Below are 15,731 nucleotides of genomic sequence, written 5' to 3'. Positions count from 1 at the left end.
CGGTATTGACCCGTCGACACCCGCACTTCCTCCAACAGTAGGCCTGTGCCAGTTTTCTGCTGACCCTCCACGGTGTCACAACATGCCTAACACCCAGTAGTGACACGATACCACCACAGCCTCTTGTCACACCACAGAGCTCCAGTCTAATTACCTCCTGCACGGCTCAATCAATGACGCAAGACCAACACAATATGGCCGGGCCTGGTGTGAGCAGCAGAGTTATTGACCACTACACTAAAGCATCACATTGATGGTTTCTGCATGTTTACGGTAAAAGCCCCAGACTCAGTATGGCCACTCGTGTCATACCAGCCATGTGCTTCTCCTATATCAAACTCTGGAGTCCTGCCATGCGGATATCTGCGGCTGCAATCAATGTCAATCACCGCGACTTTTCCCCTCTCTTCCTCTTGGCTCGCACCTCTCCCGCGAGACAACGGCAAAAAAGCTCGCTGTATATTTGAATGTTTTTTCCCCAAAACGAGTTGCGATGATTGCGAGGCCGTTTCTGGAAAAGGTGGATGAACGTGCAGTAAAAAGAGGCTAATCATTCCTGTAATTAACGGTGCTGAAAGATTTTAATTAAAGCTGAGTATACTCAATCAGGGTTTACATGATTCTGCTTTTAAAGAGCAGAATCTTCCCTGTGGTCATTTACTTTAAATATGACTTTGATTTAAAGGCTTCAGAACACTGAACCTAAAACTAAACAGTCCTCTCCATCCTCCGGACGACATGTTTAGCTGGCTGAAAAATGTAAAAGCAATGGAAACATTAGACGTTTAACCACATTACATCTAAATCAGGTGTTGACAGGCTGCTGAAAAAAGAGTCCTAACAATATTACGCCTCCCTAAAATGCTCTTGTCCCTTTCTCCTAATGTTTAATTTTCTGGCAATATTGTAATATTGCTATGGGGTTTTTCTGGGCTATTGTATTTCATTCTCTTTGGTTTCATATTTCTCACTTCTACACCTAAAATGTGCATTAAGACACCGCTTCCAGGAAAAGGAATAGGAGTTTTTTTTCTCTTCCTTTTTGTGAGCCCCACAGCTTGGTGTAATAGAGTTATTAGGTGATTGCAAAAGACTGTGTGTCTCTGTGTGCTCTCCTTTCTCGCCTCGTTTTAAGCCATCCATGATGTCATGAATAGGTGTTGCTGGATATTGTGGGAGCCGTTCCTCCTCCTTCTCCTTTTCCTCTGTGCACAAATATTGCATCAGAAATAAGGTAGAGAGAAACCTGAGAGACAGATTCAGTTATAGATAACACCAAATCCATCATGCAAACTGCTTTTAGCCGCAGCAGATGTCTTGAATTAAAAAAAAAAATGACTCAAGGCTGCAAAAATCTACAAGAAGACAAGTTTTTAAAATGACAGCACCTGACCAAAACTTCAAAGCTAGTCTCAGGAGGTAGAAAAAAAAAATCTGGGAGTTTTATAGTTTCCCATAAAAACCACAGGGTTTATACAGGAGTGAACTTGAAACTGCCTGCCCCAGAATCTGCCATAATTCACTATAAACCTGACTATCCAGGAAAATGGCCTTAACAGGACCAACGCTGACCTGCCCCAGTGTCAAACACTTACACCTGTAAACCAGCACTTTCACCAGCTCTGCACCGGCCATGACCCGAGGCAGTCTGACAGTGGACAGGGGAAGAGATCACCCCCGCGGTCACTGCTCATTTAAAGGTAACATGATATCCATGAGAACTCTACGATCATCAACATGCAAACATTTTCTCTAATGTGGATTTAATATGGTCTCATTGGAAATTATTAATGTGAGAGAATACTAAGATCATGCTGACACACACACACACACATGTACTCACTCACCCACCCACTTACTCACTCACTCACTCAATCACGCGTATATACTTTTAATTTGAAACATAATAATGCAAAGGACGGGGCCTATGTCTGTTTCCTATGAACCTGCAATGAAGCCCCTAGTTGATAAATCACCTCCAACTGGAGTGCAGGAATTTGGCAGCCTAATGAAAAAGTCATGTGGAGCTGGGACGAGTTGGACGGCCCGACTCTGGGGTTTCTGAGCGCCCGATCAAGGCCCCAGCAAGAGGGGAGCTGCAGGGAATAATGGAGGAAGGTGGCTGGGTCAGTGGCGTGGATTCAACACCGCTGAACTGTCTGGGAATTTAGCGCAGTTGTATACGACATGGTACAGGTGTGTGAAATGATGCCGTGTGCGTTTGAGTGTTCTGTGTTTTGCAGATTTCACAGACACAATCATTCATTGATGCTATTGATGGCGCCTTAAACACACCACGTTTTGCTGTGTTTCATAAGATGCAAAAGTCCCTTCAGAATCTATGAAGTGATGCTATGTTTTATATACTTTAATAACATCAACGACGTTATCTTTTAACGCAATGTTTCTGCTGAAAGTCCAGTTCTCAGCCTTGTTTCACACCATGGTGGTTTTCACAGATAAAACAAGCACTCACGATTTTCCAAGCCTCTCTCTTGGATGGAGCACCTTGTCTCTTTCTGTGGAGGCTGAAGCAGTGCTTAATGCTTTTTTCCAGGTAAAGAGGGACAGTAGCGGTGTGGGCATCACCCCGTCCTCTCTGTTGCAACTCCACAGTGCACCTCGATCTCTGAGTGGGCAACATACGCCTGTATCAGTTTCACCACCCACCCGGAGCGTTGCATACATCTGCATTTCCATCCACTTAAATGTAAAGTAAAAGTGCACCTTTAACACAAAACAGTGTGGTTGCTGAGAGAGTCCAACTCACACAAGATGGAGGTGGGTATTACTGGAAGGGAGACGGAGATCCGGTAATCCCGAAGAATAGCTCCCAATGGAGTAGTATAATACAACATGTACACGCAACACATACACATACAAAAATCTAGATTAAAACACATGAACACTGCCACACACCACTATGATAATACCCCACATGTGTTCTTTATGGGACGCCTTCACACGTGATACCATGCAGTGGAAGAAAGTAAATTACATGCTCACAAATCACTGACCTGTTTGTTTTTACCTCAGAAGAAAAACACACAAACTAGTTTCTGACCCAGGATTTCTGAGAATAAGTCAAACAACACCTTTGTTTTTCAAATGTAGTGATGTCATGGCAGTAATTATAACCAATGAGGTAACTGCGTTTGAGTGTGAATGGAGACAATGTGATGTGCCTGTTGGGCTGAAAAACACACTGTTGCCAAAGGGAAAAGAAAACACCTTCAGTCTCAGTGTGTCAACTGTGGAAATAGTAAACACTTGCACACACACACACACACACACACAATGCTGCCCGCTCCTACAAGTTACAAATCTGGAACAAGTTTCAAAAGAGTTGGTTTCATTGCTGAAGGTTTAAAGAATGAAAATATTTGTATTTAATGAGCCCTTTCTTCACATGAAAATGTGTCAAAGTGTGTGGGACTCGTGGACGACTTGGTTCCCATACGTCTGCAGTCTGGGATTCCCCCAGATTGTAAGCAGGATATTCAGCAAAGCAAGCAGAGTGAACGGTGTGAGCGAGGGCTTTCAGTTTGGCCTGTGCCTCCCTCTCTGCCAGCAGCATGAAAAACGGCTCCAACCACAGAGGCCCCACTGGGTGCCAAGTGTGGGTTGCCTGCTTTGAATTAGCCACTGCAAGCTGCAACATGCCTAGAACTTAGGTTGTGGCTTAAGGGGACTGTGTATTCCAGGCCCAAACTGTCTACCTGTTTCCTGAGCCTCACCCCCCACCCTTGTGCCTTTCTTCCCCTTCTCTCTTCCTAATCCACGGCACCCCTGCACCCCCCCGTTCTGTCCCGGTCTCTCAAGGTCCACGTTGTAGTGAGTCGTTTCCTCTACCGCTTTGCTATAGAAATGATCCATCGCTACCCGTGAACAAAAACAGGCTGCGTATTTGTCTCTGAGAGGAAAGAGAGAAGCAAAACGGTCCTCTGTGTTGTAAGGAAGGGTAAAGGTAAGATAGATCACTGTAGGTGTCCTTGGAGAGGATGACTTAACATAGACCTATGAAACAAAGTAGCCCAAGAGCAGTCATGGAGACACTTAAAGACAATGCAGCTGCTGGTACTCCACACCCACCACTCTTACTTACTTTAACATTAAATAAAGCAATAATTATTGAATTCCGTTTGAATGAGTAAGATGCTAGAAAGTAAACAAAGGGAACATAATTGCAGAGGGAAGGCAATCAATGCAGGCAGTCATTTGGGCCATGTTGATTGTGTAGGCTGCTGTGTGTGTGTGTGTGTGTGTGTGTGTGTGTGCACATTTGTGTAGCCACTGCAAGTCTTAGGTGAGCTAAGGAGGGAGTGTGTGCCGTGACAAGGAGCTGAGTAATACACTCTCCCATACGCACGCACAAAACAAGAGTTGGGTAATCCCTCCTTCAATAATGACCCAGGGCTTTAAACAATAGCTCTCAATCAGCTGATCAATGTGTCCACATAATTCATGTGCAGGCCACTTTCTTTGAAATGGGTGGAGGGGAGGGAGAGAGATCAATGCCCTGTGCGGTGATAACGAGGCCAGGACTACGTCCACAGGAGCCCCACACAGGGTCTTTCTCATTAAGAACATTTGGATAAGCATGGCCCTACATACATGATGTGCACTTTTAATCGTAGTCAGATAAACACAGTGCCCCGCCCCTTTCTTAATGAGCTTGCTCCAGCTTTTTGTGACACACAGCAATGACTCCAAAACAGGCAGGAAATGATGTCAATCCATACCTAAGGAGGAGGAGGGAGGACAAAAAAAAAAAAAAACAAGTAAAGCAAATTAACAGCAAGCTGTTGGCCTCCTCGTCGAGTAGCTAATTAACAGCTTAACCTCCTGGTGCCTTTATGAAAGCCACATTGGGAAGGGCATTCCAACACTGCAGTACAATAGGTCTGCCTGCAGGAGGCGAGAGCAGGATGTAGCCACAGGGATACCCAAACAACTGTTCCAGCCACTTCATGACATGTGCACTGGCAAGGTACCATCTGGGAGCAGAATGGGGGCAAATCAGGACCTGCCGTGGCCCTTCTCTCCATTAACCACAGCACTGCGTCAACATAACAAGCCTCCATTTTGGACAGTGGTGACAATAATGACTTGTACAGTGCCGGGGAAGAACCTATTTAGATTTTCATTTCAGCAAAGCAGGAAGCACAAGGCAGACTTGGATGTTCAGGAACAATTTCAATAATGGCTCATTGAATCAACGGGCATCGTAGGAAACGAAGGAAACAGTTTAGAGATGTAATAATAAGCCTGTAATACTACTGTATTATTACAGGCTACAGTGAGATTGTAGTGAAACACAAAGTAGAGAAGCAGGTATGTGCAAAGAACACACACACTCGTTTTCTGTCTAAATGTTCCTTTTGTGCAGCCTGGTATTAAAAGATTCCTTTAAGAGGGCTGCATCCAGATTCTACTAACATTATAATACAGACAGCCCTTTGTCATCTGGCTGAGAAATCAGGCAGACACACAAGACTTATTTACATATAACGTGACAACTGTCCTTACACTATGGACTGCTTGTTTCACTCCGGAGCGTTTTCACATGTCCACTGTGATGACGTTCAGCTCCAGCAATCAACCAAACAAAATCCTCTTGTACAAATGTATGAGAGGCATCACACTGAACGTCCGAACAGACACAACTGTCAAAACGACGGTGTCGGCATAATAAATAGGAACACCAGACGACACACTCCATCTGGAATGGGACGTACAGTAGGTCATCGACGTGTTAGCGGAGAAAAGGCACAACCGCGGCTGACGCGAGGCGCCAACACGGCAGCACGGCCTCGTGGAGCCACTCAGATTCTGGGCAGCAAAAAAACTTGTGAGATGAGATGGCGGGTGAATTAGAGTTTGGAGAGGGCAGAGGAGACAGAGACCTATGAGAACGACACGGACGGTGAGTGGAGGCACAGGGAGGTGGTTGGATTAAGATACTGGCAAACACCACTTGTAATGATTAATGCAGTCAGAGGGAATTAAATTCAGAGCAGGAACATTACCCAAACACAATTAGTCCTCAAGAACAAACATCACACTCTGCTGCGCATGCAGATTCATCGCCATATCATTGTAAGGGAGTAGCCGTCACAAGTCAAAATGACTCCAGAGGTAAAATGGAGCATGAGTGTTGTCCCTACAAACCTCTGTGGCTTCTGTGATCCAGGAAAAGAAGCCCTTTACTGTGTCCACAGCAGTGGGGATAACCGAGAGCCATGCTCACTGCACTGCAGGTCTGCCCACGCTCTCGCCTCTAAGCCTATTGTCATTAGCTGATCTCCTGTTCCACCTTTTCGCTGACGTAACGGCAGAGAGGAGACACAGAATACAGTCTCCTCAGGCTTGTATTATCTCGCTTCCACCCCTGGCGTTCTCAGTTTGGTAGTGTAAATATTTCATTACCACATAATTGGTTGCTGCTTCAGGCTATGCAATAAGGCTGTGATAGCTGAAACTCTGTATGTTTTCTGACTAGCCTGTTTCCTTTTTCTTTAAATGTATAATGTATTAAAAAAAAACCCTGTGTTTTGGGGTAGAGGGCGTGTGAGAACTCATACAGGGAAAGGTTTACTTGTTCATGCGCTGCCCTCACACAAGACACTGGCTAATTAAGAACAGTGATGATGTGCTCAGCCAGTGTCAATATTTAACCCAGTCTAACTCAGCTATCTTTATTAGCAGCATTGCACAGAGAAAAGGAGCTACGCAGGCTTTGAGAGCTCCTCTTTTTAAAATGAAAATGAATGAGTGGGGTTGAGTGGAGTTGAATATACAGAGTAGGTCTATATGTGGAACATGGAGTGAAACTGCCGCTGAAGGTTCTTCACGCCGGTCATACACCAAACACCCACGAGCCTCGCCCGTAATCTCTTCCACACCCGACATCCAAAAACTCTGATGAGTGAGTTTCACTTTTGGCGTAAAAACTGCAAATAACAAGTGGTATGAATAATAACGTGCATTCAGATTTTTCAACATGAAAAATAATCATTTCATATCCTCTGAACAGCGCTGTTCATTCTGCAGCGTGACAGTAACTATATAAATGAGACCGCCGTAACTAGCGGGTAGAAAGACACAGCTGTTGTTGCTCCCTCATAAGGACAAAACTTTGATTTTTTTTTTTTGCTTCATAAGACCAATTGTAGCCTTTGACCTATGCCCACAGGGAGATAGTGCACTTGTGTTGAAAAATGGTGCCCCCCTGCTTCCCACGAGCCAACTCCATCACTAATACACACAGGCCTTGCTAGCATTGGTTTCTTTACAGGGTCATTCCGTTGGCCCTGCTAATTAGCCAAAGAAAAAAAAAAAATAACTCCACTTTCCATAAAACAGAAACAAAAGTGCTCATTGATCAGAGCAATCAATGGAGGATCAATAACCTAAACCCTCATCGTTTCCAGTGCGGCGTAATTGCAGCTGAGATATAGTTGTCATCACTAAAAATCAAACACACACCAGACTAATTGGAGGAGGCCGTTTGCTCTTGGTCACGCTGGCAAAAAGCTTCGCAAACGCCCAGAAAGACTTGTGATTTCCAGTTAGCGGAGCTTCCCAAAATAACTGTTCAAGCCAATAGCAAGTGTCATCACAGAGGTCAGTGTCCTGGCTGTCCATGTGGAGACATCTAATAGGGCAAAGCCAGCTACCACACAGGAGTGCTTTGTGTCCCTTCTCATGTAACTTCTGCCCATAAATTATTAGATCACATTAAGCCTGAATTTTATAGGACACCTTGTGTTGTGGAGGAATGTCCTGATTATCCAATATGTCGCTGACCTCTGTGTTACAAAAAGAAGAAGATGTCATTTTCCACTTCAGTAGCTGAGCACATGTGAAAAGACCTAGAGAGAGCTGGTAAAGAAAAGACGTGAATCTGATATAATAGATATTTCACAGGCAAGCTGCCTTTTACTGGCTAAACCATGTACACAGTTCAATTGTGCAAAAAATCTAAAAACTATACTTCAAAGTATGCCACTTTCCCCCCTTCCTGTTTATTGATTAGATAAAGCTCTTGTTCAGTAATTGTGCAGTAAATCAAGCATGGTGAGCACTAATCTCAACCCCGGGAGGAAAGTGTTAAAGGTAGAACCTGCTGGAAAAGTGCGTAATTACGACGCTGTGTTCAGCCAGGAGAGAGAACACACTCCTCCCTCTCACATTTCTCACTCACTGCCTGCACAACCAGAGGCAGCAGGGAGACGGGTTGGCAGAAGAGCAAACGGGAAGTGTATACAGTTTCTAACCACCTCTCACTCCCTCCCTCCCTCACTCCCTCCCTCCCTCACTCACTCCCTTATTCTTTCAATCCTCCCTCACAGTGCATTCCCAACCAGAGCGCCGGGGGCGCCATGCTTGTAAAGAAACCACAGACTTTTGAGTGCCTCTTGTATTTACAAACGGAGGCATGTTGGAATCAAAGGCATTACCACATGACATAACACATTAAACAGTTGGCAGATTTAGAATTTATAGATCGAACAGATAGTGAGAAGTGCCATTGTTGGATCAGTTTCGCTGGCAATACTCGGTAGGAGAGGCAAACTTACCTAAAGCACAAGTAAGGAGTCAATTCCAGCAGCTCCTTCCTTTCCCTTGCATTGCCTTCCCTTTTAACACACAGCGCAGGCTGTGCTCCAGGTGGAGACAGCTATCACTTTCCCATCAACTTCCTGTTCCTCTTGTCTCTCCACCCCCTATTTTCTCTGCTCTCTCACTCCCAGCTGCACAACTTGGTTTTCTCTCTGTGCTTTGTTTGAAGAAATACAAAGATGTATCTTTTCCTCCATGTTTTGAAATACTCAAATCTGCAGTTAAAGGATTTTTTTCCACTCCCATCCCTCCTTCTCTTCTCCTCCTCCTCCTCCCCCCCAAACACTTTCCCGTGTTGCTGTTCTGCCTAATCTCACCGCAGTTTTTATTTCACCCTCATCAGCAGGGACCTAAAAATAAATGATAAATGGAATATGATATTTTAAAGTATTATCTCTTATCTGTTCTTACAGGGGAATAATGGGGTAGTTAATCCTGCAGATCCTACTCAAATTGATTAATCAGCACATGCGGACAATCAAATAAATGATTAATATTCCCCAGTCCTGTGGTTGGGCAGTTACCCCTGAAACCATCAGTAATAATTCAGTAACCCTTCCCAGACCACAGGCTCCAGCTAGTCAGCCTCACTCAGCATCATTCCTCTGATGTTCAGCAGGACTTTGAACTTTCCACACAGAAGCTCAGACACACCGGGGGTAAAACAACCTGCACTGCACTCGCTCCAACACACACACACACACTTCCTGCTACCTGTTAAGACCCACGCCACAAATGATGCCTATACAGATATAGGTGGAATGCAAATAGGACACGGCTGTTAAATATAGAATAGCTTCATATTACTTGGGTAACAGATTTGCATTCTCTATTTTTTATTTTTTTTCTCTGACTGCACAGATAGACTTTACATAAACACTGCAACATAAGGCCACTTACATATGTGTGTATATATCTATATATATATCTATATAGATAGATATATACACGCAGTCACAACAACGCCGTCCTTTCCTCAAAGAGCCACATGCGTACCTGAGACTGTGTGTTATGCGAGCGTTAGGTGAAAATAATGCCACCGTGTTCCGACAGCTACAGAGGCAGATGTCTCCAGGCACTCACATGCAGACTGACAGAGAGAATCGGGCTGTTTAGCAGCAACTCTCCCAGGCCTAACCACACTGAGCACACCCTGTCCTGCTGCTGGACAAAGGAGTGGATCTCCTTTGAAAAAAGGCTCTCTTTTCTCTCCCATTACCCATGCTGTTCTCCCTCCCACAGAGGTCAGTGAACAGCCATCTTCATGGTGCTCCTCTGCATCTGCCAGCTATAACTGCTATTAATCAGGGAGAAGGGCCAAAGGCAGAAGAGAGCACCTCTTTCTCCCCCACATTTGTAGGAATGAATGAATGAATGAATGACTGGTGGGGGCGGGTGAAGGGATGGAACGGTTAATACATGTGTGTGTATGCACATGTATAACTGGGGGTGGGGCTGGGGACGGCTCGTAGGTGTGGAATTTCTGACCAACAGTATAACCATAACTGTGGATATGTGGAGTCTGTCTCCGCCACTGTACGGACAAGTGAAGCTATGCAAAGTCAGCGCTCGACTGCAGAAGACAAACAAATATACAGAAGACAAACACTGTCTCTATCTCACCCTAATCCTCCCTCTGTGCCATACAGGAGACTTGGTGTGGTTTGGTCTGACCCTCCTGTTGCAGCTGTCTACTGTGTCAAGCCCAGCTCTACGCGGATCAGGACACAGTGACTCTTGCGTTGCATTGCAGTGTTTTAATATGGCTGCCTGGCATTACTAAAGCCATTTAAAATCCATCTGAGAAGCCACTGACCTCGGGGGAGTTTACACAAGCTGAGAGCAGGTTGAGGTTTAGCTATAACACGTATTGATGGCCTTTAACTTGTGTTTGAGAACCTTGGAGGGTGGTGCGATAAGAACTGCACTCACAGCCGCTGGAAGAACGAGCCCTAAATGTGAGTGGCCATTCAGTACTCTTGCCAATATGCCTCGTGATATATCGCTTTTGCCTTTAATAGGTACGGGCATGGTGTGGAGGGCAGTGTCGTGAAAAAGCCCCCCCGTTTTATATAAGCGTTACAGTTCACTTTGATCTCGTCTCCTGCTCCGCTGTTTATAAATCAGCCACACAAATATTTATGAGCGGAACGAAGAAAATGGCCGGTCTGGTTTGTATCTCTGCCCCCCTACTCCCCCCTGTGGCTGATGTGTGGATGAGGCCACCGCAGATGCAGAGTGAGCGTATAGGCCCCAGGCCACATCCATCATATCTGCTCTGTCTCTGGCTATTGTGCGGCCGAGAGAAGGCTGACCTTACCAAACTACACCAAGGCGGCACAAGAGAAAGAACTCCGAGAACACAAACATCCACCAAGGCTGCTCCATTTCCCACACAGTGTCATTGCACTTCTTATCATGTGAGGTTGACAATTGTTTAAAAAAATAATGTGGATCTGCAGAAAAACCATTTCCTCCTTGTGCCATAACCTACATTCACAACCACATCCATCCTTTACTTTTACTGACAGTTAAACAGAAACTCACGGCTAAAAATAACCTCTACTTCTGAGTTAGTACAACACAGCCATGTCCCTTACTAATGCGTCACTAGTTCATCAGTAGCAAAGCTCAATAAATTAACAACAGTCATGTTCAATACCTATTGCCCCTGCCTCCATTTTAGCTCACCTATCTGTTTCTGGCTGCAACACACACACACACACACACACACACAATGGGGCAGGTCTAGAGCTTCTGGATCCATATGCTTTAATTGCTCCCCCCTGTCCTGACCTCTGATCCAGATCATTCTGATATACAGCATCTCTATTAAATTGGGATGTAGGTAAATATTCGTCTAATGACCTAGTAAGTTCTAGTGACACCGTCTAAAATGGAGAGGGGGGAAAAATCAATCTTTTTTTCCCCTTTATGCCCTTCACAGACTCTATTAGTTCCCTTTTTTTTATCTGAGGGTTGACTCCAAAAAATGCAGGAGGGAGGTTGAACAGAACCGAGAGTCTTCACTAAGACACATTTCATTCACTGAGGAGAAATAACACGTATGCAGCGAAGGAAACATCTTTTGAATAGCAGCTCAACCGTCCTTCAAGTCAGCACTGGGTTTACTAAGGCAAAAAAAAAGCAAGACAAGCTTTATCTAAACTGAACAGACTGTTGATCCTGCAATCTAGACTCGAGATCATTTAAAAGATAACCGTGGTTGAAGTGGGAGAGAGAGAGAGAGAGAGAGACAAACAAACACAGCCTGTCTCTCAGTGAGAGGGTGGCATATGTAACGATATGTGCACACTGTACACTTAGAATCTGTGTGTCTGTGGGCAGGGTGGGTGGGGGCAAGGGGGCGTGGAGGGGTGGGGTGGTAGTGGTGGACTGGCTTGTCGATCGATGCAGTGATTGGCAGTTAATGGCTTTTCCTGTTCTGCCTTGGTAACCCTGGCCTGATGGCTGTTGCTCCTGATCAGAGATGGCAGATGGTGTTTGATTTTCGTATATAAACCTCTGACTTTGTGGAGATGGCTTCATCATGTTTAATGATTTAAAAGTTGAATACTGGGAATACTCCTCGTTTTAAAAAAAACAACCCTGACTTCTCTTCCAGATGTAATGACAGATCTTTCTTAACTACATGCAACTCCTGTGGTTAGCGTTCTGCTATAGGCCACTAAATCCTTCGGTCATATATCATTTGAATGAAGTTCACAGCAGACATGTTTTCTTTTCAACTTCATTTCATCCGCGGGTGATACGACGACGCGGGAAATTAAAACTCCAAAAAAGAATAAAGGTCAAAGATAATCCGACAAAATGCCAATCAATGTGGACAGAACGGTCTCTGAAGGTTTGCTGAGACACAGCGAGATGTGTGTGAACACCAGTGAGCACAAAGGCAGTTTATTTCTGTGTGTGTGATGATGATAATGATTAAGGTGCATGAGCGAGAGAGAGACGGGTATTTGGGTCACAGTGGCACTCGAAACTGCAAAATGAATAGAGCCTGACTCCTGAAAGATCAACAAATAATATATCTGCTGCTCTCTCGCTCTCTCACTCCTTTCAGCCTGCAAATGAATACATTGATCATTTGAATAACAATTTGCATTCCAGATCATCCCACAATTTCATGTTCAAACTTTAACGGCTCCCAGAATTCTCATTTAAACAGTAGCTGCGCAGACGCTTCAAATTATTTCAACATGACTATTCCAACATAACAAGCATAAATTAAGGAAATTCCTATCTATTGACAGACACAGGCCATCTGAAGGAAGGAGCCAAGTCTGAATTATTCAGCAGTCTTTAATTTTAGGGCTAGTGTTGATGGAATGTGGTGACATTATGAAAAAATGAGTGGGGCTGGCAAAGGAAGGCGGTGAGGGATGACAGTATATCTGGGAGCGAGCCTTTGAGTTCACCGGCTGTGGAGACTTCCTCTGCTGTCTGAGTCTCCGAGGAAAGTGTCTTCTGTAAATCAACATGCGATCGAGAGGGACTTTATAAAACACAAATGTGCGATCGCGCCGGCTAATGCTAAACAAACGGCTGCACCTCAGCCTCTTGCTTTCACTGGCTTCGGTTATAGTCACAGTAAATCCGTGTGACCCAAAGGTTTGCCACATAAATGAAGCAAGGTGAGGTAAAGGTGAGCAAGGAACTGAGACGGTGTTTTTCGGGGAGGGGATTAAAGCCTTGGTAGTTAAACTTTTTTTGTTCCCTCACCACCACTCTTTCTATTCTGGGCTTCGGTTTGTCATGAAGGAATGTGAAGGCCATAAAGTGTCGGTGCCCTTGAGAAACTGAAGAGCATTCTTGTCCCCAACTCTTAAAGCTGTCTCCTTCTCTTTCACTCACTATCACTTTCCTCAGCTCACTCGTCTTCTCTCTTACTCCAGCAGTAAAGTAGAACACAGGTGTAGAAGACGGCCCCCACGGGAAAGATAACATTTGGGAACATTCCTGGGGTTAAAAAAGAACCTTTTTTCAGATATTCTTCATCTGAAGAGATATGTAATTGCCTTGGTTCCAATATTATGTCTTTATCCCCAAGTGCTTACTCCCCACACTCCAAATCACTACCTCTTACATCACTGCCTTGTAATTTCCATAAAATAATTTAAACAAGGGATTCTATTCTCTGCTAGTGTGTGTGTGTTTTTTTTATATTTTGATCTTTCCACTTCATCCGTCTTTTGTATTCACGAATAAAAGGCATGATGAGAAAACAAGGTGCAAAATGATCTCTTCCAGAGCCCCCAGTAAAAACCACATGACACCCTGGGCTGCACTGCTTAATTACAAAAGGATGAAATCTTTTCTTCTACATCTGGAGAAAACATTGTCTGCATAGCACTGATAGATTTACAGCTCCCAGTTCTAACCCGAGACTCCCGCACGCAGCAATTAGGTGAAACATGGATGGACAACCAGCTCCATGAAGTTCAGGAAGAGACGGCTATTCTCTCTTGGCACTTTAAAAAGAAGGCCTCTGAGGCCCCGCTCTTTCAAACTAAACCTTGACAGTAGTTACAGAGATTCAACGCTAAATGACTTTTCACCGTGCAAAGTGTTTTCACTCAGACTTTTGCACAACGTACCGCAGCTAATAAGAACGGCTTTTGAGGAGATCATGCTTAGAGGCATCCAAATCTATCTGACCCATCATTAACAACAAGCAGCCAATGAAATCCCGGCGAGAAATTGCAGAAGTTCTGCAATCCAACAGTAATCGATGCACCACAGAATGGAAAGACCTCAGGGGCAGATTTGTTTAAACAAAGGAAAAAAAGCAAAGTAAAACAGAAACAGCACAAGCGCCGCACACTTAGGGGCAATTTAAATTGCCGCGTGACTGTAAATTAAGCACAAGTTTTAAACTCTGCTTCCGAAAACAACAGGTAGTATTAGTTAGTGAAAGAGCTGTCAAATGCACCGTGTGTTGTTGTAGAAAACGGCTCAGTGAGGCTGGAATACTGCACAAAGAAAATGACATGTCTCTGGGAATAAAACAACAGTAAGGGCCACATATCCATCATCTTCTGAAATTTATCGGTCCCATGACTCTACTCTGTAGGCCGAAGCCAAACAGAATACAGGTCCCTGCGTGCTCATCCTGGTACCGAGGACCTCCTCCCTTCTCCTCATCTGTCTCCTCACCCAAACTTGCTTTCATGTACAGCTCCGCTGAACACAGACCTCAGAGCAGTAGAGTAGTTTTGTGGCCCTGACCACTCGGGGGCCATTAATCTGGTGGCTAAGCCACTGATGTATTGATGGCACAGAGCCGGTAAGCCTGCCTGCCTCACTCTCTCCATCCCTTCAGCTTAGCAGCTACATAGATTCACAGGAGCTGCCATCTGGCCTCATCAAAGCAGCATTTACCTGCCAACTGTGACGGTTAGTCTTTCAGGTGTGGTGGCAATAGGTCGCCAAACATGTTGGCCATTTGGCCAAAAGACTTAGTGGACGCTTCATTCAAGCCGTGATAACCACAGCATGTTTGCCTGCTCTGAAAAAACAGCGGTTAAATCCAGGTGTATGAGCAGCTCAGTCTGGTCTCAAACACATGCAGCTTTCATTCATCCACATTGAGACTTTGGTTCCAAATGAATTTCCACAAAACGGGTGGGCAATCATTAAAATTATATATATATATAGATATATCTATATCTATATCTCTATATAGATATAGATATAGATATCTCTCTCTATATATATCTATATATAGATATATAGTCTATATAACTGCACGTGTTGGAGATGCCACAGACTCACTGACCAACAGTCAGTAGTTAATTTTTCAAATAAAGAATAATAATAATGAAATTATAATTATTATTATACTTGTGTGTCTGGCAGTCACAAGCAACATGTGACTACGGGCACTTTCTGTGCACATGTTACGTGGCAATTCATTTTCCTACATGACCACCAAACGTGTGATAGGCTTATTGGAAAGTGTAGAGGACACTGATTTCATGGTCCAAAAGGATAGTATCTTTCTGTGCTGTTCTGGTTTTGTGTTGGTGGTTATAATAATAAAAAAGAAGAAGAAGAAGAAGACGACAGGACCATGACTGATTAGC

General features: G+C 44.4%; 2 protein-coding genes across 5 annotated transcripts in view; one reads left to right on the top strand and one right to left on the bottom strand.

The window, feature by feature from the left end:
- The window catches only part of swap70a (switching B cell complex subunit SWAP70a), a 924,354-nt gene that overhangs the window by 485,231 nt on the left and 423,392 nt on the right, over positions 1 to 15,731 (top strand). The gene's annotated exons all lie outside the window — the stretch shown is intronic.
- zfhx3b (zinc finger homeobox 3b) overlaps positions 1 to 15,731 on the bottom strand; it is a 184,220-nt gene that overhangs the window by 50,312 nt on the left and 118,177 nt on the right. The gene's annotated exons all lie outside the window — the stretch shown is intronic.

The sequence above is a fragment of the Solea senegalensis genome, linkage group LG7 (assembly GCF_019176455.1).
Source record: "Solea senegalensis isolate Sse05_10M linkage group LG7, IFAPA_SoseM_1, whole genome shotgun sequence".
NCBI classification, from domain to species: domain Eukaryota; kingdom Metazoa; phylum Chordata; class Actinopteri; order Pleuronectiformes; family Soleidae; genus Solea; species Solea senegalensis.
The sequence above is the reverse complement of the archived record's forward strand: the minus strand, read 5'-3'. Positions and strand labels throughout refer to the sequence as shown.